At 42.8% G+C, this 25,991-nt stretch overlaps 1 protein-coding gene across 1 annotated transcript in view; it reads left to right on the top strand.

Moving 5' to 3' along the window:
- Positions 1-20,085, top strand: part of ALKAL2 (ALK and LTK ligand 2) — a 93,517-nt gene extending 73,432 nt beyond the window's left edge. The window contains exon 5 of the mRNA XM_069727996.1: positions 19,162-20,085. The gene's annotated coding sequence lies outside the window, so the exon portion shown is untranslated. The remainder of the gene's footprint in view (positions 1-19,161) is intronic.
- Positions 20,086-25,991: the final 5,906 nt, after the last annotated feature.

The following is a 25,991-nucleotide window of genomic DNA, read 5'->3' as shown; positions in this document are numbered from 1 at the left end:
TCATGTGATGCTTCTCTAATTTGTGTAATTAACAGCACCTGTAACTTACCTGTGGCACCTAACAGGTGTTGGCAATAACTAAATCACACTTGCAGCCAGTTGACATGGATTAAAGTTGACTCAACCTCTGTCCTGTGTCCTTGTGTGTACCACATTGAGCATGCAGAAAGGAAAGAAGACCAAAGAACTGTCTGAGGACTTGAGAAACCAAATTGTGAGGAAGTATGAGCAATCTCAAAGCTATAAGTCCATCTCCAAAGACCTGAATGTTCCTGTGTCTACCGTGCGCAGTGTCATCAAGAAGTTTAAAGCCCATGGCACTGTGGCTAACCTCCCTAGATGTGGATAGAAAAGAAAAATTGACAAGAGATTTCAATGCAAGATTGTGCGGATGTTGGATAAAGAACCTCGACTATCATCCAAACAAGTTCAAGCTGCCCTGCAGTCCGAGGGTACAACAGTGTCAACCTGTACTATCCGTCGCCGTCTGAATGAAAAGGGACTGTATGGTTGGAGACCCAGGAAGACCCCACTTCTTACCCCAAGACATAAAAAAGCCAGGCTGGAGTTTGCCAAAACTTACCTAAAAAAGCCTAAAACGTTTTGGAAGAATGTTCTCTGGTCAGATGAGACAAAAGTAGAGCTTTTTGGGCAAAGGCATCAACATAGAGTTTACAGTAGAAAAAAAGAGGCATTCAAAGAAAAGAACACGGTCCCTACAGTCAAACATGGCGGAGGTTCCCTGATGTTTTGGGGTTGCTTTGCTGCCTCTGGCACTGGACTGCTTGACCGTGTGCATGGCATTATGAAGTCTGAAGACTACCAACAAATTTTGCAGCATAATGTAGGGCCCAGTGTGAGAAAGCTGGGTCTCCCTCAGAGGTCATGGGTCTTCCAGCAGGACAATGACCCAAAACACACTTCAAAAAGCACTAGAAAATGGTTTGAGAGAAAGCACTGGAGACTTCTAAGGTGGCCAACAATGAGTCCAGACCTGAATCCCATAGAACACCTGTGGAGAGATCCAAAAATGGCAGTTTGGAGAAGGCACCCTTCAAATATCAGGGACCTGGAGCAGTTTGCCAAAGAAGAATGGTCTAAAATTCCAGCAGAGCATTGTAAGAAACTCATTGATGGTTACCGGAAGCGGTTGGTCGCAGTTATTTTGGCTAAAGGTTGTGCAACCAAGTATTAGGCTGAGGGTGCCAATACTTTTGTCTGGCCTATTTTTGGAGTTTTGTGTGAAATGATCAATGTTTTGCTTTTTGCTTCATTCTCTTTTGTGTTTTTTTCAAGACAAATTAAATGAAGATAATAATACCAAAGAATTTGTGTTTGCAATCATTTTCAGGAAGAAACTGAGTATTATCTGACAGAATTGCAGGGGTGACAATACTTTTGACCATGACTGTATGTAAGTGCGATCACTTTGCTTTCAGTAGTGCCACCATTCACCATGTCTGTTCTACTAAAGGTGTTTTATCTCTACCTACCCAAGTTTTAGAATATTTTTGGCCACATATTCGGTGTTTCCTCCTTTGGTTTCCCTGTTTAATCCGAATGGTCTGCCATTTATCTTCCATAATACACATATAGATCACCATTTTATTATTACACTAGATGGTGGCCCGATTCTAACGCATTGGGTATTCTAGAATATGTATAGTAGTATATAGCACAGCCAACATAGTATATAATACAGCCCACGTAGTATATAACACAGCCCATGTAGTATATAACACAGCCACGTAGTATATTGCCCAGCCATGTAGTATATTGCACAGCCACATAGTATATAACACAGCCCACGTAGTATATTGCACAGCCACATAGTATATTGCACAGCCCACATAGTATATAGCACAGCCACGTAGTATATTGCACAGCCACGTAGTATATAGCTGTTGTAAATTCTGCTTTTGGGCTCCCTCCGGTGGTTGTAGGTGGTAATGCAGTTGTCCCTGGGCTTCAGTCTTGGACAGGTGTATCTACGGATTGCAATTCTGACTGGGGTATTTAGGTTTGCAGGACTCATTGGTCCTTTCCAGTTGTCAATGTTTCTTGGGAAGTGTTGGATCTTAGTCTGGCTTCTCCTGCTTAGCTGCCAATTCAGCAAAGATAAGTGTCTGTTTCTTTTTCTGTGGTACACAAGCTGTGTGCTTATATTCTGTGCTATTCATTTGTTTTCTCTTGTCCAGCTTAGACTGTGTCAGTGTTTTCTCAGTCTTGTTGGATTCTCTGGAGTTGCAGATATACGCTCCACATCTTTAGTTAGATGGTGGAGTTTTTGTATTTTCTGCTGTGGATATTTTTGGAAGGATTTTAATACTGACCGCTTAGTATCCTGTCCTATCCTTTCCTATTTTAGCTAGAGTGGCCTCTTTTGCTAAATCCTGTTTCCTGCCTGCGTGTGTCTTTTCCTCTACTGCTCACAGTCAATATTTGTGGGGGGCTGCCTATCCTTTGGGGTTCTGCTCTGAGGCAAGGTAGAATTCCTATTTCCATCTATAGGGGTATTTAGTCCTCCGGCTGTGTCGAGGTGTCTAGGATTTGTTAGGCACACCCCACTGCTACTTCTAGTTGCGCTGTTAAGATCAGGATTTGCGGTGAACACATAGTTCTCAGCCACAGACATTTCTTCTATATCCTGATTTACCATTTTTATATTTGCAGGCTTTGTAATTGGCAGAGGAGACTTGTTGGGCGCTGATTTGCAGACAACTGCAAAATGGTTCCCTTTTCCACATTTACTGCAAGTTTGTCCTATAGCTGGACATTTGTTCATGTGGTGAGGGAAATCTTGTCCACATCTATAACATTTCTTCTGTTGCAGGGCCTGCTTGCCTTGTGCACTGTTATGTTTGAGATTATGCACATGTAAATTATCCCCACTCTCCATTGCACTTGCCTGATGATCTGCTATCTCTATAGCACGGGCCATCTTGAGTAAATCATGCAGAGAGAGATCCTGCTGCAGAGCTTTACGCCTTATGGTATTAGACGAGAAGGTGACAATTACTTGAGTTAGGATTTCATCATCTACGTCAGTAAATGCACACCCATGTGCTAGTTCTTTTAGCCGGGTGACATAGGTGTCTATGGATTCTTCTGGAAGCTGCTTAGCAATCCTGAACTTGTATCTTTCATATCTGATGTTTTGTTTAGGGTTGAAGTAGTCAGTGAGAGCTTTGGAGCATTTGCTGTACGTGTCTGTCTCCGCTGCTGGTAATGTGCTATATATGTCATAGACTCCTGTGCCCGCACAATGCAGGAACACGGCTCTTTTTCTGTTCTCCTCTTTTATATCTATTGCTTCTAGGAAATTCTCAAATCGATTTAACCATTTTCTCTAGTTATAAGAGAGATTAGTAACATCAGTCATATCAAACTGTGGGAACATGTGCAAGTATTCAGCCATGATGGAGTCTCTCAGTGGCGCTGGCGTGTGAAGCAGTAAAGCAGGGGTCAGTACTCACAGTAGCAGGTGATTCAATCCCATCCTCGTCGCCAGTTGTAATGTCCACACGGTGTAAGGAATTTAAGAGAGAGTAAGCTTTAACTGTATTTTATTCTTCTCTTTTCCTCCAGCACACAGCATAATAGCAGCATGAGATTTCCTCCTCAGGCTAGAACTGAAACTGAAACTACACTCAACTCCCGCCCTCGCTTTCTTAAAGCGACAGATCTAATTCTTATACATTACACCACCTACTCCAGTGAAAGTTTTCAAGCTGCTCCAAGGTCACCTGATCATAACATATAGCACAGCAATGTAGTATATTGCACAGCCACATAGTATTAACACAGGCCACACAGTATATAACACAGGCCACGCAGTATATAACACAGCCCATGCAGTATATAACACAGACACGTACTATATTGCACAGCCACGTAGTATATAACACAGCCACGTAGTATATAGCACAGCCATGTAGTATATTGCCCAGCCACGTAGTATATTGCACAGTCATGTAGTATATAACACAGCCCACATAGTATATAACACAGGCCACGCAGTATATAAGATAGCCCATGCAGTATATAACACAGCCCACGTAGTATCTAACACAGCCCTCGTAGTATATAGCAATGTGGGCACCATATCCCTGTTAAAAAAAGAATTAAAATAAAAAATAGTTATATACTCACCTTCCGGCAGCCCCCAAATCCAGCCCAGGCATTTAGCAATGCTCCTCGCGACGCTCTGGTCCCAAGAATGCATTGCGGCAATAACACGTGATGATGTAGCGGTCTTGCTGCAATGCATTCTTGGGACCGGAGCGTCGCAAGGAGCGGGAAAGGCGCCGGAAGGTGAGAATATAATGATTTTTTTTATTATTATTATATTTAACATTATATGTTTTTACTATTGATGCTGCATAGGCAGCATTAATAGTAAAAAAGTTGGTCACACAGGGTTAATAGCAGCGTTAACAGACTACGTTACAACGCGTTATGCCACGGTGTAACGCAGTTCGTTTAACGGACTGCTAAACCGCTATGGGGCACTGACTGGGGAGTAGGGAGGGGCACTGACTGGAGGGGAGTAGGGAAGGGCGACTTCGCGGCCGGACTGTGCCCGTCGCTGATTGGTCGTGGCCGGCCGGGACCAATCAGCGATGCGGGATTTCCGTGACAGACAAACAGACGGAAGTGACCTTTAGACGATTATATAGATAGATACATGGTTATTAGATCACCCCTCAGTCATCTTTTTTCTAGACTAAATAATCCTATTTAGGATTATTTCCTATTTTGGATTATGCGTTCTAACGCATTGGGTATTCTAGAATATGTATGTATGTACGTCACGCTTAGCACAGCCACGTAGTATATAGCACAGCCACGAAGTATATAACACAGCCATGTAGTTTATAGCACAGCCATGTAGTATATAGCCTAGCCAAGTAGTATATAGCAGCCACGTAGTATATAACGGCCTCATAGTATATAGCAGCCACATAGTATATAGCAGCCACATAGTACATAGCACAGCCCACGTAACACAGACAGCCGCATAGTATATAGTACAGCCACGTAGTATATAGCACCCACATAGTATATAGCAGCCACGTAGTATATAGCAGCCACGTAGTATATAGCACAGCCCACATAGTATATCGCAGCCACATAGTACATAGCACAGCCCACATAACACAGACAGCCGCATAGTATATAGCACAGCCACATAGTATATAGCAGCCACATAGTATATAGCAGCCACGTAGTATAAAGCAGCCACATAGAATATAGCACAGCCCACATAGTATATAGCAGCCAGGCAGTATATAACGCAGCCCACGTAGTATATAACACGCATCGGGTATTCTACAATAAGTATGTATGTACATTGTGCTTAGAACAGCCATGTAGTATAAAGCACAGCCACATAGTATGTAACACAGCCACGTAGTATATAACACAGACAGCCACGTAGTATATACTACAGCCACGTAGTATATAGCACATCCACGTAGTATACAGCACAGCCACATAGTATATACAGTTAGGTCCATATATATTTGGACAGAGACAACATTTTTCTAATTTTGGTTATAGACATTACCACAATAAATTATAAACAATACAATTCAGATGCAGTTGAAGTTCAGACTTTCAGCTTTCATTTGAGGGTATCCACATTAACATTGGATGAAGGGTTTAGGAGTTTCAGATCCCTAACATGTGCCACCCTGTTTTTAAAGGGACCAAAAGTAATTGGACAGATTCAATAATTTTAAATAAAATGTTCATTTTTAGTACTTGGTTGAAAACGCTTTGTTGGCAATGACTGCCTGAAGTCTTGAACTCATGGACATCAACAGACGCTGTGTTTCCTCCTTTTTGATGCTCATCGTAGGCCTTCACTGCAGTGGTTTTCAGTTGCTGTTTTTTTGTGGGCCTTTCTGTCTGAAGTTTAGTCGTTAATAAGTGAAATGCATGCTCAATTGGGTTGAGATCAGGTGACTGACTTGGCCATTCAAGGATATTCCACTTCTTTGCTTTAATAAACTCCTGGGTTGCTTTGGCTTTATGTTTTGGGTCATTGTCCATCTGTAGTATGAAATGACGACCAATCAGTTTGGCTGCATTCGGCTGCATCTGAGCGCACAGTATGGCTCTGAATACTTCAGAATTCATTTGGCTGCTTCTGTCCTGTGTCACATCATCAATAAACACTAGTGACCCAGTGCCACTGGCAGCCATGCATGCCCAAGCCATCACACTGCCTCCACCGGGTTTTACAGATGATGTGGTATGCTTTGGATCATGAGCTGTACCACGCCTTTGCCATACTTTTCTCTTTCCATCATTCTGATAGAGGTTGATCTTGGTCTCATCTGTCCAAAGAATGTTCTTCCAGAACTGTGCTGGCATTTTTAGATTTTTTTTAGCAAAGTCCAGTCTAGCCTTTTCATTCTTGATGCTTATGAGTGGCTTGCACCGTGCAGTGAACCCTCTATATTTACTTTCATGCAGTCTTCTCTTTATGGTAGATTTGGATATTGATACGCCGACCTCCTGGAGAGTGTTGTTCACTTGGTTGGCTGTTGTGAATGGGTTTCTCTTCACCATGGAGATTATTCTGTGATCATCCACCACTGTTGCCTTCCGTGGGCGCCAGGTCTTTTTGCATTGATGAGTTCACCAGTGCTTTCTTTCTTTCTCAGGATGTACCAAACTGTAGATTTTGCCACTCCTAATATTGTAGCAATATCTCGGATGGGTTTTTTCTGTTTTCGCAGCTTAAGGATGGCTTGTTTCACCTGCATGGAGAGCTCCTTTGACCGCATGTTTACTTCACAGCAAAACCTTCCAAATGTAAACACCACACCTCAAATCAACTCCAGGACTTTTATCTGCTTAATTGAGAATGAAATAACGAAGGGATTGCCCACACCTGTCCATGTAACAGCCTTGGAGTCAATTGTCCAATTACTTTTGGTCCCTTTAAAAACAGGGTGGCACATTTTAGGGATCTGAAACTCCTAAACCCTTCATCCAATGTTAATGTGGATACCCTCAAATGAAAGCTGAAAGTCTGAACTTCAACTGCATCTGAATTGTTTTGTTTAACATTCATTGTGGTAATGTCTATAACCAAAATTAGAAAAATGTTGTCTCTGTCCAAATATATATGGACCTAACTGTAGCAGCCACATAGTATATAGCACAGCCCAATGTGTGTAGCAAAATGTTAGAAATGTTCTACCAATCTGTGGTGGCAAGTGCCATCTTTTTTGCAATCACGTGCTGGGGTAGTAGTGTGCGGGCCTCTGATGCTAATAAGCTGAATAAGATTATCAAGAAGGCAAGTTCTGCTGTGGGCTGCAAGCTAGACTCTTTTGGGGAGGTAATGGAGAAAAGAACTCTGAAAAAGTGTATGGCAATTATGAACAATAATGCACATCCATTATATGAGCTATTCATGAGACAGAAGAGCACCTTTAGTAACCGGCTAATACTTCTGAGGTGTAAGAAGGAAAAATATAGGAAATCGTTTGTGCCAACTGCCATGGGAATGTACAACAATAACATTAGGGTTAAACCACCAAGGTGAATGTCTACTTATTTCTCTACATTTCAGTTCACTTGTTGTGTATGTCCTATTCTAATGTATAATGTATAATATTCTTCTGTAAACTCCACTGTCATGTCAACTATGTAATTCCTTTATGATTTTTATGATTTAAGTTGTGCTGCTGTGATACCATAATTTCCCACGGGATCAATAAAGTGTATCGTATCGTATCGTATCGTATGTAACACAGACAGCCACATAGTATATAGCACAGCCACGTAGTATATAGCAGCCACATAGTATATAGCAGCCACGTAGTATATAGCACAGACCACGTAATATATAGCACAGCCCACGCAGTATATAACACAGGTCACATATTGTATAACACAGCCCACGCAGTATATAACACTGCCCACGTAGTATATAGCAGCCAGGCAGTATATAATGCAGCCCACGTAATATATAGCGCAGGCCACGTAGTATATAACACAGCCACGTAGTATATAACACAGGCCATGCAGTATATAACACAGCCCATGCAGTATATAACACTGCCCACGTAGTATATAGCAGCCAGGCAGTATATAACACAGCCCACGTAATATATAGCACAGCCCACATAGTATATAACACAGCCCATGCAGTATATAGCAGAGCCATGTAGTATATAACACAGGCCACGCAGTATATAACACAGCCCACGCAGTATATAACACTGCCCACGTAGTATATAGCAGCCAGGCAGTATATAACACAGCCCACGTAGTATATAACACAGCCCACGCAGTATATAACACAGCCCACATAGTATATAGCAGTGTGGGCACCATATCCCTGTTAAAAAAAAATTAAAATAAAAAATAATTATATACTCACCCTCCGTTGTCCACCGAAGCTGTCCCGACACATGTGATGCGGCCGCCAGCTTCCGTTCACAGTGATACATTGCGAAATTACGCAGATGACTTAGCTGTCTCACAAGACCGCTAAGTCATCTGGGTAATTTCGCAATGTATCACTGTGAACGGAAGCTGGCGGCAGCATCGCGTGCATCGGTGGACGTCGGAAGGTAAGAATAGCACTTTTTTTTTAATTATTATTATTTTTAACATTATATCCTTTTACTATTGATGCTGCATAGGCAGCATCAATAGTAAAAAGTTGGTATGGGATGGGGCGACACACTGGCACTGACTGGAGGGGAGTAGGGAGGGGTCACTGACTTGAGGAAAGTAGGGAGGGGCCAATTCGCAGCCGGACTAAGCCTGTCGCAGCGACACGGGATTTCCGTTACAGACAGACAGAAAGACAGACAGACAGAAACACCCCTTAGACGATTATATAGATAGATCCTCAATCAATTTTCAGTTGATGTATATGAGTTGTCCCAAAATTGATACATATAGATCCACTATTCTATTATACATATTAATTTTACATAAAATATATTTAACAATGTAAGCTGCTTCTCCTCAGCCTTCTTGATAACATTAGGAACAGATGAGGCAGGAGGTCCAGGCGGCAGCTGCATTCTGGGTAATGACGCAGCAGCGGATGGCAGCACAGTCTCATCAAGCTTCTACTCTAAGGTGAAAGAGAGGAGTGTGGTGACCTCCCCAGTCACAAGACCTTTCGCTGGGTGGGGGCAGGGGGCTTGAAGCTGGTCACCCTGACACCTCTACAAGAAAGATGGTTGGAGTCAGAGGGGCATCTGTGCAGGAGAGGTCAGTGGGAGCAAAGCAGGGGAAGAAGGGAGTGTGCTGCTATTGATATAGATTAGCCAAGCAATGAATAGCTGTGCTAGGTAGGATCCTCCTCTTTTTCGTGCTGGCCCTGCAGCGGGGCCCACCAGAGGATTCACCAATTTCCCCGTGGGCCAGTCAGAGTCTGCTTTAACTCCTTTATGACAGTGCAATTTTTCACTTTTGCACTCTTTTGTTTTCCTCTCTTCCAAGAGCCAAAACTTTTATATTTTTCTATTGATTTAGTCATGTGAGGGATGTTTTTCAAAGGAAAAGTTGTAGTTTAGAATGACACCATTCACTTTACTAAATGATGTACAGAAAACCAGGGAAAAAAGAGGTGAAATCGTAAAAAAAAAAACAACAACACAGAATTCCAGCGTTAGATTTGGGTTTCATTCTTACGGTATTCACTTTCCCGTAAAAGATTATCCGACATCATGACTTTCCAGATCAGTACGATAACGGCAGTGTTAAATTTGTAAAGTATTTATATTTCCTTCATATTTTAGTGGTTAAAAAATATAAATTCTGAACTGAAAATTTTGAGTAAAGATGGAGAATGTCATGTCTTTGAAGCATTTCCTGATGTAAAATGCAACAAACTAGGTATGTTCAATTAAAAGTGCTTCCATGAACAGTTTCTACTAGAAAACTCATCGTTATTGACTACCAGAAATAAAACTCAGGGAGTATTCACACTTTTTTTTTTTTTTTTGCTGAATCTTTAGAGCAGAAACTCGTCAGAAACCACAAGGAGTTCAAAAAGCACACGATTTGATATTAGAGTTGGTAAGACAAAAACTTAGCATTAGGTGAGCTTTTGATGTTGCAAATTTTCTGCAGCTATTAGCTAAATTAGGTTATTTTCCAGGTTCTTTTTTACATTGTGTACGTATATGAGTACATTTTTTAATATGCCACTTTGATACTTTCTGGTATTTGGTTATGTCAAAACTTTATTTGTACAGTTGATTGGATTACATACATTTTTTATCAGCAGAATTTTCACATCTAATTCAAGTCTATACGGAAAATGTGCACATAAAACTCAGCCAGAGAAATTGACATATTACGGATTTCAAACATGGTGTCAAACAGGCCAATTTATGCTGAAAAAAAAAATGCACAATGGTCATGAGATTTCTATAAATCTCATCCACTTTGCTGAACCAGTAAGGCCTCTTTCACACTTCCGTCTTTCAGCTCCCGTCACAATCCGTCGATTTTTGACAATGCAGGATCCTGCATTTTCTCATAGACTTGTACTAGCGATGGATTGTGATGGATGGCCATCCGTTTCATCCGCAGTGCACTGGATCCTGCGTAAAAAAACGGTCCGTCGGGCAGAGAAGACGTTCAGAAGAACGTTTTTTCTGCCCGTCAGAAAATCGGTCAGCAACGGGTCCTGCGCTGTCCGTCGTTGGCTACAATGGAAGCCTATGGACGCAGGATCTGTCGCTGACCATCAAACACAGGAATCCAGCGACGTATCCCGTTTTTTAATTATGAGCATGCCCAGAAGGATTTTTTTATACCTGAAAATGCAGGCAGGACGCATTCGACGCATCCGTCATAACACTCGATGCGTTGCACACATTTTCCACTATTTTCACAACATCCGTCGATACGTCACTTCACTGCATTATGACGCACCCCGAACGATGGAAGTGTGACAGAAGCCTAAGGCTACTTTCACACTAGCGTCGTGCACTGCACGTCGCTATGCGTCATTTTTTCTCCATTGACATGCATTAGCGTCGCATTGCGACGCTTTGCCACACGTCGCAACCGTCGTGCGACGGTTGCGCCGTGTTGTGGCAGACCGTCGGCTGCAAAAAACGTTACATGTTTTTTGCTGCTGACGGTCCGCAATTTCCGACCGCGCATGTGCGGACGGAACTCCGCCCCCACCTTCCCGCACCTCACAATAGGGCAGCGGATGCTCTGGGAAAATGCATCCTCTGCCCCCGTTGTGCGGCGCATTCACTGCTAGCATCGGTACGTCAGCCCGACGCACTGCGACAGGCAGAGTACGACGCTATTGTGAAAGTAGCCTCAGTTAATGCGGTGCACAGCTTAAATATACAGCATCAAAACTTCACCGAAGACACTTCATGGGAATTTAAAATTAGGGTATATGCACAAGAAGGTTTTTTTTGTTTTTTTTTGAGGCAATGAAAAACAGGTATTCAAGAGGAAACCACTTTAGGAATTGTTCCTTTTTTGATTTTTTTTAAGAGTTTTTGGAGGAGAAACTGAATGGAAACTCTCCAAACTTCTCAAAAACAGAGTTTCCGCTCATTTTCCACTTGGAAAAGTGCAAAATAGATTCTGTGTGCATATAGTCTTTGGGGACTTTTTCATTTCCTGGAGCAGTTCAGAAGAGTTTTTGAAGTGTTTTCAGCCTTTGGTTGGGACACTGTCATGAGGAGCTGCTTTAAAAAAAAATCACTGATTTCCCAGCAGTCATCTTTAAAACCTGAAGTGGAAAATTAAGCGCTCAAAATACTTAGCATATAAACAGCAAATTGGCTCTACCAAAGAAATGCATAGGAGAAGTCTTTTAAGCATTTTTGAAGTTTTTTATGAGGTTTTTTTTTCCATTAAAAAACGTGTTAGTGTGTCGACTGCCAATAGCTTAATCGATGCAAATCCAAATATTTTTTATTTATTTGTTTTTCAGTTGGAAAAAGGAGGAGAGCTTCAAACTACTATATTTTTTAAAACTTTTTTCATTCATTTCTACTTTTTTTCTCTCTTTTTGTCCTCCCCCCGGGAACTTGAAACTGCTATTGCTTGATTGCTTGTTTTGTGTACTTAGCATCTGGTAATTTTTTTGGAGGACTTTTTAATCTCCTGAAGAGTTTTTGAAGTGTTTTTCTAACTATTTTGGTTAGTAAACTCCCATCAGGAACTGCATCAAAAAGAGAAAAGCTTCAAACATTTATATCTTTTTTTCATATTTTGACAATTTTTTAAAATTAATTTTTTCTTTTTTTTGTCCACCCCTCCATTTTTTTATGTAAACCTATGGAAACCGCAAACCGCTGTGCACATGCTGCAGAAAAAAACACGCAGAAACGCAGCTGTTTACATTCCGCAGCATTTCACTTCTTTCTGCGGAACTGCAGCGGTTCTGCACCCATAGACCTCCATTGTGAAGCGCGTATTCACTGGAATGTGATTGTTTGCTCTCGGATTTAGAATCTGACATCTCACAGATCTCTATACATCAATGGTGCTAAGGAATACACAAGTTTTTTAGACCATTCAATTTACACAAGCCAAAATCCAGTGTAACTCATATTCTGCTCACATGCTGCCATTTAAAGAAAAAAAAGGCCATCTGTGGTCTATCTGTTTTTTTTACTGATCCATATTTTGTAGATGCAAAATATAATTTACCCTTTTTTCCCTGTTCTCAAGTTTTTGCATAGTGAAAAAAGTAGAAGAATGAATAACATTTGTAAAAGCCAATACAAATTCATATTCTCTGCTCCCTAGTGTACTCTAATTATTGTTATCATGAAATAAAAACATTAGTCTTCAGATAACATTACTTGTACAAGCTTCACAAGATAAAAGACATAAAATAAATCATTGCTTGATTTATGTAGCAGTATTTCTCCAGCACCTCAAAGGAGAGCGGTGTATAAATGGCAAAAACCTGAGTTATAACTGGTGCCACATCTAGAACCACTGTGATAACCGTGTATGTTCGGCACACCCAGGATAGCCACGTGTGTCCGGCACACACGGGATAGACGTGTACGTCCAGCACACCCGGGATAGCAGTGTACGTCCAGCACACCCGGGATATCAGTGTACGTCCAGCACACACGGGACAGCCGTGTATGTCCAGAACACCCGGGATAGCAGTGTACGTCCAGCACACCCGGGATATCAGTGTACGTCCAGCACACACGGGACAGCCGTGTATGTCCAGAACACCCGGGATAGCAGTGTATGTCCAGCACACCCGGGATATCAGTGTACGTCCAGCACACCCGGGATATCAGTGTACGTCCAGCACACCCGGGATATCAGTGTATGTCCAGAACACCCGGGATATCAGTGTACGTCCAGCACACACGGGACAGCCGTGTATGTCAAGCACACCCGGGATATCAGTGTATGTCCAGAACACCCAGGATAGCAGTGTGTCCAGCACACCCAGGATAGCAGTGTACGTCCAGCACACAGTGGACAGCCGTGTATGTCCAGCACACCCGGGATATCAGTGTACGTCCAGCACACACGGGACAGCCGTGTATGTCCAGCACACCCAGGGTAACAGTGTATGTCCAGAACACCCAGGATAGCAGTGTGTCCAGCACACCCGGGATAGCAGTGTATGTCCAGCACACAGTGGACAGCCGTGTATGTCCAGCACACCCAGAATAACAGTCTATGTCCAGAACACCCGGGATAGCCGTGTGTTCAGCACACCCGGGATAGCAATGTAAGTTCAGTACACTCGGGATAGCAGTGTGTGTCCAGCATACCCGGGATAGCCATATGTGTCCAGCACACCTGAGATAGCAGTGTCTGACCAGCACACCAGGGATTCCAGTGTATGTTCAACACACCTGAGATAGCCATGTGTGTCAAGCACACCCGGGATAGCTGTGTGTGTCCAGCACACCCGGGATAGACGTGTGTGTCCAGCACACCCAGGATAGCAGTGTATGTCCAGCACACCCAGGATATCAGTGTGTGTCCAGCACACCCGGGATAGCAGTGTGTGTCCAGCACACCCGGGATAGACGTGTGTGTCCAGCACACCCAGGATAGCAGTGTATGTCCAGCACACCCAGGATATCAGTGTGTGTCCAGCACACCCGGGATAGCAGTGTATGTCCAGCACACCCAGGATATCCGTGTGTGTCCAGCACACCCGGGATAGACGTGTGTGTCCAGCACACCCAGGATAGCAGTGTGTGTCCAGCACACCCAGGATATCAGTGTGTGTCCAGCACACCCGGGATAGCAGTGTGTGTCCAGCACACCCGGGATAGCAGTGTGTGTCCAGCACACCCAGGATAGACGTGTGTTTCCAGCACACCCAGGATAGCAGTGTATGTCCAGCACACCCGGGATAGCCGTGTATGTCCAGCACACCCGGGATAGCAGTGTATGTTCAACACACCTGGGATAGCCGTGTGTGTCTAGCACACCCGGGATAGCTGTGTGTGTCTAGCACACCCAGGATAGCAGTGTATGTTCAACACACCCAGGATAGCAGTGTACTTCCAGCACACCCAGGATAGCTGTGTACATCCAGCACACCCGAGATATCAGTGTACATCCAGCACACCCGAGATATCAAACCAATGGGTTTGAAACAACTAGGTTGTGTTTCTTTTTTAATAATATTTTTTTCTTTATATGTGCTTTCATGAAGATTCAATACATTTTTTACTTTTTAAATACTTTTTGCATTGGAGCTGTATCTACTACTTATCTTGTTTGTCTACTAGTGTGGGAAGCAGCCCAGTGACAGGTGCCCCAGCACCATCATTTACCAGATGATCACCAGCTAATTTTTGCCTGAAACAGTGATCTCTTTTTTTCTCTCCTGTTTTCTTGTGCATGACTGATGCCACCTGGGATAGCAGTGTATAAATGGCAAATCCTGGGATAGCAGTGTATGACTGGCACCACCTGGGCTATCATTGAATGACTGGAAAATCCAAGGGTACTAGTGTATGACTGGCATTTCTTGTAATGTTGACACCACCTCTGATAGCAGTGTTTGAAAGGCACCACTTGGGTTAATACTGTATGACTAGAAACGCCAGGGATTGTAGTGTATGGCTAGATGACTGGTACCACCTTGGTATGCAGTGTATGACCGACACGCAGGATCAGAGATAGCAGTGTATCACTGGCACGATCTGGCTTAACATTTTATGACTGGCCCACCATGGATAGCAGTGTATCACTGGCACCACCTGGGAAAGCAGTGTAATTGGTACCACCTGGGATAGCAATGTAGGATTGGCACTACAACTAGCACCACTTGGGAGAACAGTGTGTCATTGGTACCACATGAGATAAGTATATGACTGGCACTCCTTGATTAGCAGTCTACTGCTGCCACTACCTCTGATACCAGTGTTTGAGAGCCTCCACTTGGATTAGTAGTGTACGACTAGAAACATCAGGGATAATAGTTTATGACTGGAACTACCTGGGTTAGTAGTGTAAGACTGGCAAGACTAGAGATAGCAGTGTATGACCAGCACCATCTGGGTTAGTTGTCTAGTGTATGACTGGCAAGACCAGATATAGCAGTATATGACTGGCACCATCTGGGTTAAGTTTAGTGCATGACTGGCAGTACCAGAGACAGGAGTGTATGACCGGCACCATCTAGGTCAGTAGTGTATGACTGGGGATACCAGAGATAGCAGTGTATGACCGGCACCATCTGGGTTAGTAGTGTAGTGTTTGACTGGCAAGACCAGATCTAGCAGTATATGACTGGCACCATCTGGGTTAACAGTGTAGTGCATGACTGGCAATACCAGAGGCAGGAGTGTATGACCGGCACCATCTAGGTTAGTAGTGTATGACTGGCTATACCAGAGATAGCAGTGTATGACCAGCACCATCTGGGTTAGTAGTGTATTGTTTGACTGGAAAGACCAGATATAGCAGTATATGACTGGCACCATCTGGGTTAACAGTGTAGTGTATGACTGGCAAGACCAGAGATAGCAGTGTATGACCGGCACCATACAGGTTAGTAGTGTAGTGTATGACTGGCAAGACCAGAGATAGCAGTACATGACCGGCACCATACGGGTTAGTAGTGTAGTGTATGACTGGCAAGACCAGAGATAGCAGTGTATGACCGGCACCATACGGGTTAGTAGTGTAGTGTATGACTGGCAAGACCAGAGATAGCAGTGTATGACCGGCACCATCTGGATTGCTTTATCTAAATAACGTACAGTCAGTAAGTGAAGATGTGAGCAAATACTCAATTATAAATTTCCTTTCTCGGCAGAAAGCATAGTAGAACAAGATACTGAGAAACTGCTTGTATTTGCTAGTAAGGCCCATTACATTCAGCCACATTGATGTTTTGTGCTGCTCAATATCATTTATGAATATTACCATATATATTTGGAGTAGAGAAATAACATGCCCTCCTAATATGAGATAATTGACAATTTACTCATAAGTGTTTTTGCCTTTCTCTGGTTTAATACTTTAGGATTGGGCTATGTCCACACTGTGATATTTTCCTCAGACGATTCATAGCTATGATTTATTTGGCTGATGTAAATGAAGCCAAATGTCAGGCATGTTACACGGGAATCTTAGTTGCTTTCAACTTACATTATTAAATTGTATAGGAGCAAGGCTGTTATCACGGTCTCTAAGGAGCGGGTGTGAAAGATCAATCACAACATTTCTACAACACTTACACCATTACATTGGTAGAGAATAAACATTCCTTGGCTTGCACTCTTAAGGTACCTTCACACATAACGATATTGTTAACGATATCGTTGCTATTTGTGACGTAGCAACGATATCGTTAATGAAATTGCTATGTGTGACAGCGACCAACGATCAGGCCCCTGCTGGGAGATCGTTGGTCGCTGAATAAAGTCCAGAACTTTATTTCGTCGCTGGACTCCCTGGAGACATCGCTGGATCGGCGTGTGTGACACCGATCCAGCGATGACTTCACTGGTAACCAGGGTAAACATCGGGTAACTAAGCGCAGGGCCGCGCTTAGTAACCCGATGTTTACCCTGGTTACCATGCTAAAAGTAAAAAAAAACAAACAGTACATACTTACCTACAGCTGTCTGTCCTCCAGCGCTGCGCTCTGCTCTCCTCCTGTACTGGCTGTGAGCGTCGGTCAGCCGGAAAGCAGAGCGGTGACGTCAACGCTCTGCTTTCCGGCTCCCAGACAGTACAGGAGGAGAGCAGAGAAGCAGAGCACAGCGCTGGAGGACAGACGGCTGTAGGTAAGTATGTACTGTTTGTTTTTTTTTACTTTTAGCATGGTAACCAGGGTAAACATCGGGTTACTAAGCGCGGCCCTGCGCTTAGTTACCCGATGTTTACCCTGGTTACCGTCATCGTTGGTCGCTGGAGAGCGGTCTGTGTGACAGCTCTCCAGCGACCAAACAGCGACGCTGCAGCGATTCGGATCGTTGTCGGTATCGCTGCAGCGTCGCTAAATGTGAAGGGGCCATTATATTAGACTTGTCTTGTCCATTGTTGTTACTTTCTGGCCTTGCCTGATCCTGTTTCCACATCCTTACAAATATCTCCTACATCCGCCCTTATCTCGACACTAAAACATTAATTAATGCTGTTAGCACTTATCGCCACAACTGCTATAAAATGTTATCAATTAGATACCAGAATGTGTTCTTGTGCTATTACTCTGTGTTGTCCAAGCATCTCCTGTTTCCTGGAGAGTTCAGGGCAGAGCTCCGCTTATTTACAAAACTTCTTACTGGTGACTTCTAGCTAAAATGTAGAATACATGACCTATAACTAGAATATAAAATATATACACTAGAGCAAGAATAGAATACATTAACTATAGCTACAATATAAAATATGGGAAATATAGCTAAAATATTCAATATACTGTATACAGCAATATATAAACTATAACTAGAATATATTTATTATAATGATTTAATGGCCTTCAGCTGGATCTTGAGCCATGGCAACTTGATGAATGAAGACTCTGTCAGAAGATTGATCTTCTATAAGCCTAGATAGGCCCACCATAGTCTTCTCCGCCAATAGTATCACGCCATCGGGTTGCTCATCTTCTTCTTCAATTTGTTCTTTCTATTCTTCCGACCATGATGTCCTTCTCTAGTGATTGCTCTCTTTTTATGTTGTGTCCAGAGTAGGCAAGTTGTAGCTTCATGATCCTTGCTTCAAGTGACATGTCTGGTTTGATTTGTTCCAAAATTGAATTGTTTGTTCTTCTTGCCATCCATGGTATTGATAACATGTCTGTGGGGTGGTATGATCTAGAACCTGGGGTGGGGGCACCGAAGCTGTGGAGCATCTGGGCAACATTCCCTGATGCGTTAGTAATAATTAATGATGAGCATGCTCGAATACTATGTTCGAGGACGCGGCTGCATGTCTCACAGCTGTTCGACAGCCGCAACACATCCAGGGACCGCCTGTTTGTTAGCCATCTGCAACACATGCAGGGATTGCCTAACAGCTGAGGCGACTAGAACATAGTATTCAAGCATGCTGAAGACACTGTATTAGCACACAAGCGTGCTCAGATAACACCTTATCCGAAGCACATTTGTTCATAACTAGTAAGGAGGCGTTACCAGTGTGAGACATGCAATGACTGACAGTCTATTCTCCTGATCTACATGTCTCACACTGGCAACACGCTTTCATTTAAAATAAGCTCTCGAGACAGATTCTCAGTGAGATCTATGTCCAGCCCATAGATCTTAACAGCTCATTTACCAATTAAGAAAAATGTGGATTTCAGTGGAAGTCGTGGGATCATAGATATTAAGGTCTCATTTTATTCAGCTTCCTATCACCCACATGTTCACGTAGCCGGTTTAGGAGGGTTGATCCTACGGACAGATTCCCTTTAATGGAGTGACAGAGCTCAAAACATTCCACTCCATTCAACTGCAGGGAAAACCAGAAACGAATGGCTGATAATCCCACCAAACACCGATCCAACAATTATTACCCAAATATCTTTGTTTGGAATACCCACTTTAAACTACTTTTGGACGCAGGTTGTACAGATAATTAAGGTTTACGGTGAGGCATGCTTGAGTCTCAACACGTTTTGTTTTTTTTTTTGCATAAAATTTTGTTTTAACACTTTACATTTTTCTCTCCTGTCAGATATCAAAAGAACATGAATTACCAAGAAGATAAAACAAAAAAGTGCCTTGGAAACCAACAGGGAACAGATTTGGATGTTTCTATAGCACATCCCATTGTGAACAAATAAATTTATTTTTGCATATTGACAAACTAATGTACTTCCATAGCTGTCACAACTTATATTTGATATGTTGTCCTGTCTTCATGCAGATGGATGTAATGTACAATGACTGTAAGTAACTGCCATATAGAAAGAATGCACTTCTAGTGCCCTGGTCATATGCCCATGGTCAACCAAGTCTTTGCCAGAGAATGGGAACCTACTTACTAGAAGGAGACGTTGGGTGCCTCGTGTCTCGTCTCAGGTTGGTCTCCTAGTCGCTGTTTTTCTGGCTATAGGTTCAAGCCTACATTTAGGTCAGGTGTGTAATGCTGCCAAAAAGACTTGTCTGTGACCTCGGCTAGACCAATAATATTAATATTGCATATGGTCTGTGTAATAATTCCGTTGCAATTTTTGTGCATACAAATCCTGTAATAAATAGACTCTGCTTTGCAACACTGGTAAATCAATGTATTTAATGCTTATGCAACCAAAAAGCTATGTTTGGTTCCCATATGTTTTTCTTAACCAAAAGTTGAATTCTTATGGTCACAACAGTTTAGTCCTTATTTAATATTTGCATGACAGTTGCCTTGTTCATTGTCTGCACCGGACAATGTCTTCTTATGTAGAGATCATTCTACGAGTGCTGCACAGCATTCACTTTATGTATAATACTGTGAAGGCTTTTGTGAGGAGGCACAGTTGTATATAGACATACACAGGCTGATGCCATTAGTTTTCTGTACATTACATGTATAAAACATTCCAGTGACATGTGCAATATGTAAATATCTGTAAATATGACATGCATAATAAATGTTTGGTATATATACAGCACATTGGCGTGCCGACTCTGCATTGCTTACGACCGTTCTATAATAGTAGGATAAATGGGCCAAATTCATGAGAATTGAAGAGAAGCTACAAAGGGCAGAAAGCGCTTATAGGGTGTTATTCAGACAGGGCGTTTATGCGGTAACCTGATTGAGTCTTGAGAGCACAAATCTTATAGAAGTTCAATGATAAATCCAGCTGGGTCTGCTGGTTGGAATCTTCCATTATAGCCGGTTATTTATGGTGATAACCGGATAATGCTGCGCTGCTGGTAAGAAATATGTTCTGAGGTCCTTAAAGTTTGAAGAACATGTAGTTGAACACATCAGGATTCAAGCCCAGCAGCTCTTTTGCACCAGGGGCTGCTCTTCCCTCTGAGCTATTCAGCTCGCTAAATCAGATACTAATACCTGTGTTGGTTCTGAAGTGTCCAACCTGAGTTCCTGATTGGCTCACCCTGTGATCTGATTGAGCATCCTACTTAAAGCTGGCACTGCAGTTCCTTCATTGCGGGATTATTGAGCTCCCAGCCTTTAGTCTAGCTTCTTCCCACCTGCTGCTTATCCTCAAGATCCTACTGCTGCTCCATGTACCGACTTCTGGCTACATCCTGACTACGTTACCTGCTTATCCTACCAGCTATACTGCTGCACCGTGTACCAACCTCTGGCTATATCCTGACCTGCCGGTGACTGAAATGCGATGAGAATAAAACTACATATTCTTCAAATTTCAAGGACCTCAGACCTTCTTTCTTGCCAGCAGCTAGTGCAGCATTACCTGCTCTTCCACTATATATCCTAAAATTCATGAGAATGACACATGCAGGAATAATAAACGCTACTTTACCCATTTCCACAACACCCTGCTCCATTCTTCATTGTAGGAAAGTGTCTAAAACCTAAACAAAATGTGGTGTGTAGCTTTTTGCATTAAAATGTTTTATTTTAGAGAAAGTCTGCACCCAAGTTTCCTGGATTGAAGCTGCTCCACCACCATTTGTGTCACTCCATTAGGATCTTCATGATCTTTTTCTTACAGCCCTGCATAAATTACGTTTATACATCACCCGCCCTGTAAATCAACGGAAAATAGTCCACTGGCTGTGTACCAAGCAACCTCTGCACTTGCCTATTAACCCAGCTTACCAATCAAAGGCAGAGGGTCTAGGTTAGCAAGCTCACAGAAAGCCACAGGGTTTTTTCATACCCAGTCATCAGCCCACTTGCTGCTAATAACCCGGGTAGAGATAAGCATAGAGTTACGTTCTGCATGGCTGTAAAGAGCTTCTTGGTACCTAATTAAGTGATATAGAACAGGGGTCCCCAACTCCAGTCCTCAAGGCCCACCAACAGGTCATGTTTTCAGGATTTCCTTTGCATTGCACAGGTGATGCAATTATTACCTGGGCAAGACTAAGGAAATCCTGAAAACATGACATGTTGGTGGGCCTTGAGGACTGGAGTTGGGGACCCCTGATATAGAAGATAGATGGTGAGGGCAGCAGCTTAGATCAGAGAAACCTGGTGACAGGTACCCATTAAAATTAAGTCCAGGTGCATTAAAAAAAAATCACATGTGTATTGTTATCCATATGGCATTATTTTTATTAGCAGCAAATTGAATGTACAAGACCAAAACGAGCTTTTGTTGTAAGGGTATATGCACACATCTTTTTCAGACAGATTCCTCCTACAATCCACCTGAAAAATGTGCTGCAAACAATTACAGTGCACAGCAATGTCAAAATAACACTGTAGTGCCCATCATGTATGAAGAAACGAGGTGGGGTGTGGGGGGAGTCAGTGGGTACCCCAGTCCGCTAGCCGCAACCGCATGGATCAGGGATCATCCCAAATACCTGCTCTCCTATTACAGTGGCCGTTACGCTACTCAGACAACACAGGATGAGGGTAAAACAGTGTGGCAATACTTTATTGAACAACAAAACAGGCAGATAACACATAGAGCAGTCCCAGCAAAATACCCAAGATGGTGCAAATTACAGAGTCTTACCCTTTGCCGGAATAAGAGCAGCTGTGACTTCAGAGCTTCCAGGGCCAACTACCCCACCTGTAGCTTGCACACCGAGAGCAGGTAATGACAAGCTTAGGGAGATAACAGTCCATTCAGATACAAGGCCAGTTGACCAGAGGGTCATAACCTGGCTTCAGCTTCCAGGATCGACTACCCCACCTGTGGCATGCACAGAGAGGAGGTAATGACAAGCTTAGGAAAATGACAATTTATTGGGGTACAAGTCCAGTTGACCGGAGGGTCATAACCTGGCTTCAGCTTCCAGGGCCGACTACCCCACCTCTGGCACACACAGAGAGAGGAGGTAACAAGCCTAGGAAGATGACAGTCCATTCAGGTACAAGGCCAGTTGACCGGAGGGTCTCAATATGGCTTCCCCGAACATTTCAATAAAGCCAGGAGATCGGAGGGTCCCATCCCTGGTTTTCACAAATGTATCCATGGGTTAGTGATGTTCGATGCAGATCTGCTCCATTATTTCAGGCGGGGCCATGATCCCCTAAGCTGTAAAATGACAAATCTGTCACTCGTGATGGAGCAATGATGTCTTGGCTGCTGTCCTGTAGAGATTCTCTGGATCTCCTGGCTATCAGGATGTCGCTCTGTATATCTGGAGGTATCTCTCCTTTTTATAGTTAACAAATGTCCTTCAAATCAGCATTCTCAGATAAATGGGAATACTGGAAACAAGACCAACTGCAGTTCCAGTCTCATGTATACAACGTGTGTATGTTGTAGCATTTTAGAGTACATCTTTAATTTGTTATATAGAGTGGTTCTCTTAGCTTGCACCTGTTCACACTTGACTTTTTGTTTGGAAGTGACTGTCAGTTCTTTGATATTCATCATCTGTGTTATGTCACTCCTATTAATGACTTCGGGGTTCGGAAACCTTGAAACTTTTAAAAGAAGTAACACGTTAGTTCTTTGGGTGTCTTTGTTTGAAAGCCGCTTGCTCTTTGTACTTGAGAGCAAAGATGTTGGGCCACCAATAAAGCCATTTCAGGGGGGAAAAAAAGAAAAAAAATACTTAATGATCTTTACCAGAAGCAGCTTAACTTTGGAAACTTGTCAGTTGAACCGGCATCATAAAGACGCAGTATGCATATACACTAATACATGCTATGTATCCATATTTTGTGCACCCATAAGCTTGAATAGGCAAAATTTAATCCAAATAATTCTGACTACTGCATGCTGCAGCTCCCCTCCCCCCCAACACCACACACATGGACATTCAATTCATGTGAAAAAAAAAAAAAAAAAAAAACATCTTCGGAAAAGCCCAATAAATAGATCCCAGAGTTGTCTGTGTGAGGTCAGTCTTTTTCACATGTGGACCAAAATTATACTCATGTGAACGTGCCTTGAGGCTATGTGCCCCTGACATCTTTTTTTATATAGAAAAACAAGATGTCTAAAGATGTGAAGTAGTGATGAGCGAATATACTCGTTACTCGAGCTTTCCCAAGAATGCTCGGGTGGCCTCCGAGTATTTGTAAGTGCTCGGAGATTTAGTTTTCCTTGCAGCAGCTGAATGATTTACATTTGTTAGTCAGCTTGATTACATGTGGGGATTCTCTAGCAGCCAGGCAACCCCGACATGTACTTATGCTAGCTAGTAGTAGTAAATCATTCAGCTGTGGCGACGAAAATGAAATCTCAGAGCACTAAAAATACTTGGAGGACACCCAAGTGTGCTCGAGAAATCTTGAGTAACGAGTATATTCGCTCGTCATCACTAAGGCCAAGCTGTTAAAAGTGAGCAAACCATTCTTCATATGTCCGGACAATGGCAGCAAAAAGAAATAAAAATAAAACTTCCTGTAGGTATAAAAAAAGATTCAAGTGTGTGGGTGCACAATTTTTTTATGGATACATAGCAAGTGTTAGGGTATAAGCATACTGCGACTTTATGACACTGATTCTACTGCTGAGTTTTCCAACGTGAAGCTGCTTATGGCAAAAATCACAATTCTGTGAAAGCAACATGTTCGGTTATCAAGCAACACTGATTGTGAATCAATTTCTCCTGCTGTTGTGCAAATAGAACACACAACAGGTAGAAATGATAGGCAATTTGCCAGTCAACCCCTATAAAGGAGTGGATCTGCAGGGGGTGATTACAGACCATTTCTCTGTGCTCATTCTTTTTGGCTGTAGTTTTGGTAATTTTTGCATTTTATCATTGCTCTCACCCCTAAAAAAAAGATAAGAAAGGGGATTATGTCAGCTCACCCATAGCAGAGTCCTGGGCTTGTAAATTCCAGCAGGGCCGCAGGAAGATCAATAACAATAAATAAATCAATGCTCTGAATGTATAGCAAATTATTGTTATGTGTATTGCTCAAACATTTTACTGCCTTGAGTCTTTTAACTTGCATTTTAAATGAGTTTTCATTGGTATATCACATCTATACTCTGATTGACATAGATCTGTCATGTGCTCCTGACAGGAAGCACTATATAATGCTAACTGACTGGCCATCTCTAAATTACAATGACTAAAGACTTGAGGGTGAAACAAGTCTGCCTATTATCTCCCCAAGCCAGGGCTGTGATTATCATGCTGTTGCTTTATTTTTTATTTACTTAATAAATTTGATACTTTTACATACATTGAATCTCTGAAGCAGGATTTACTAATGATTGATGCCACCCTTAGAGATACAGTAGATGAGGCATTATCTACAACCCACAGAAGTTGCTCAGGTAGTGCAGCTCATCAAGGATGGCACATCAATGCGAGCTGTGGCAAGAAGGGAAGCTGTGTCTGTCAGCACAGTGTCGAGAGCATGGAGCAGATAAGGTACAAGAAAACAGGCCAGGACACCAGGAGACAGAGGGGACCTTAGGAGGACAATAACCCAGCAAGACTGCCACTAACACTCATGTCTGCTCAAAATGTCAGAAACAGACTCCATGAGGGTGGTATGAGGTCTCGATGTTCACAAGTGGGTGTTGTGCTTAGAGCCCAACACCATGCAGGGCAATTGGCATTTGCTAGAGAACACAGAGATTGGCAGATTTAACACTGGTGCCGTGCTCTTCATGGATGAGAGCAGGTTCATTCTGAGCACGTGAGAGTCTGGAGATGCTGTGGAGAACCATCTGCAGCCTGAAACATCCTTCAGCATGACCAGTTTTGCAGTAGGTCAATAATGGTGTGGGGAGGCATTACTTTGGAGGGCCAAACAGCCCATCATGTGCTAGTCAGAGGTACCATGCCATTAGGTACCAGGATGAGATCCTCAAACCCATTGTGAGACCATATGTAGGCGCAGTCAGCCCTGGGTTCCTTCTGATGCATGACAATGCTAGACCTCATGTGGCTGAAGTTTGTCAGCAGTTTCTGGATGATGAAGGCATTAATGATATGGATTGACTTGCCCGTTCCCCATACCTGAATCCAATAGAGCACATCTGGGACATCGTGTCTCGTTCCATCCTGCAACGACAAGTTGCACCAGACTGTCTAGGAGTAGACTGATGCTTTTATCAGTGTCTGGGAGGAGATCCCTCAGGAGAGCAGCCACCTTGTCATCAGGAGCATGCGCAGGCATTGTAGGGAGGTCATACAGGAATGAGGAGGCCACAAACACTACTGAGCATCATTTCCATATTTTGAGGCATTTCCACTGAAGTTGGATCAGCCTGTAAATTGAGTACAATTCTAAATCCAGACCTCCATGGGATATTATTAATTTTGATTTACATTGATCACTGTTATTTTTTATTGTTTTCCACGCATTTTCACCATGTAATGAATAAAGATTTGTAACTGGAAAATTTCATTAAGTGATATCTAGAATGTGGTATTTTGATGTTCTCTAATTTTTTTGAGCAGTGTATATTATATACAACTTTAGAC

This window comes from Ranitomeya imitator, chromosome 5 (assembly GCF_032444005.1).
Source record: "Ranitomeya imitator isolate aRanImi1 chromosome 5, aRanImi1.pri, whole genome shotgun sequence".
In the NCBI taxonomy this organism is placed as follows: Eukaryota; Metazoa; Chordata; class Amphibia; order Anura; family Dendrobatidae; genus Ranitomeya; species Ranitomeya imitator.
Note: the sequence above shows the minus strand (reverse complement) of the source record. Positions and strands in the feature narration are given on the sequence as shown.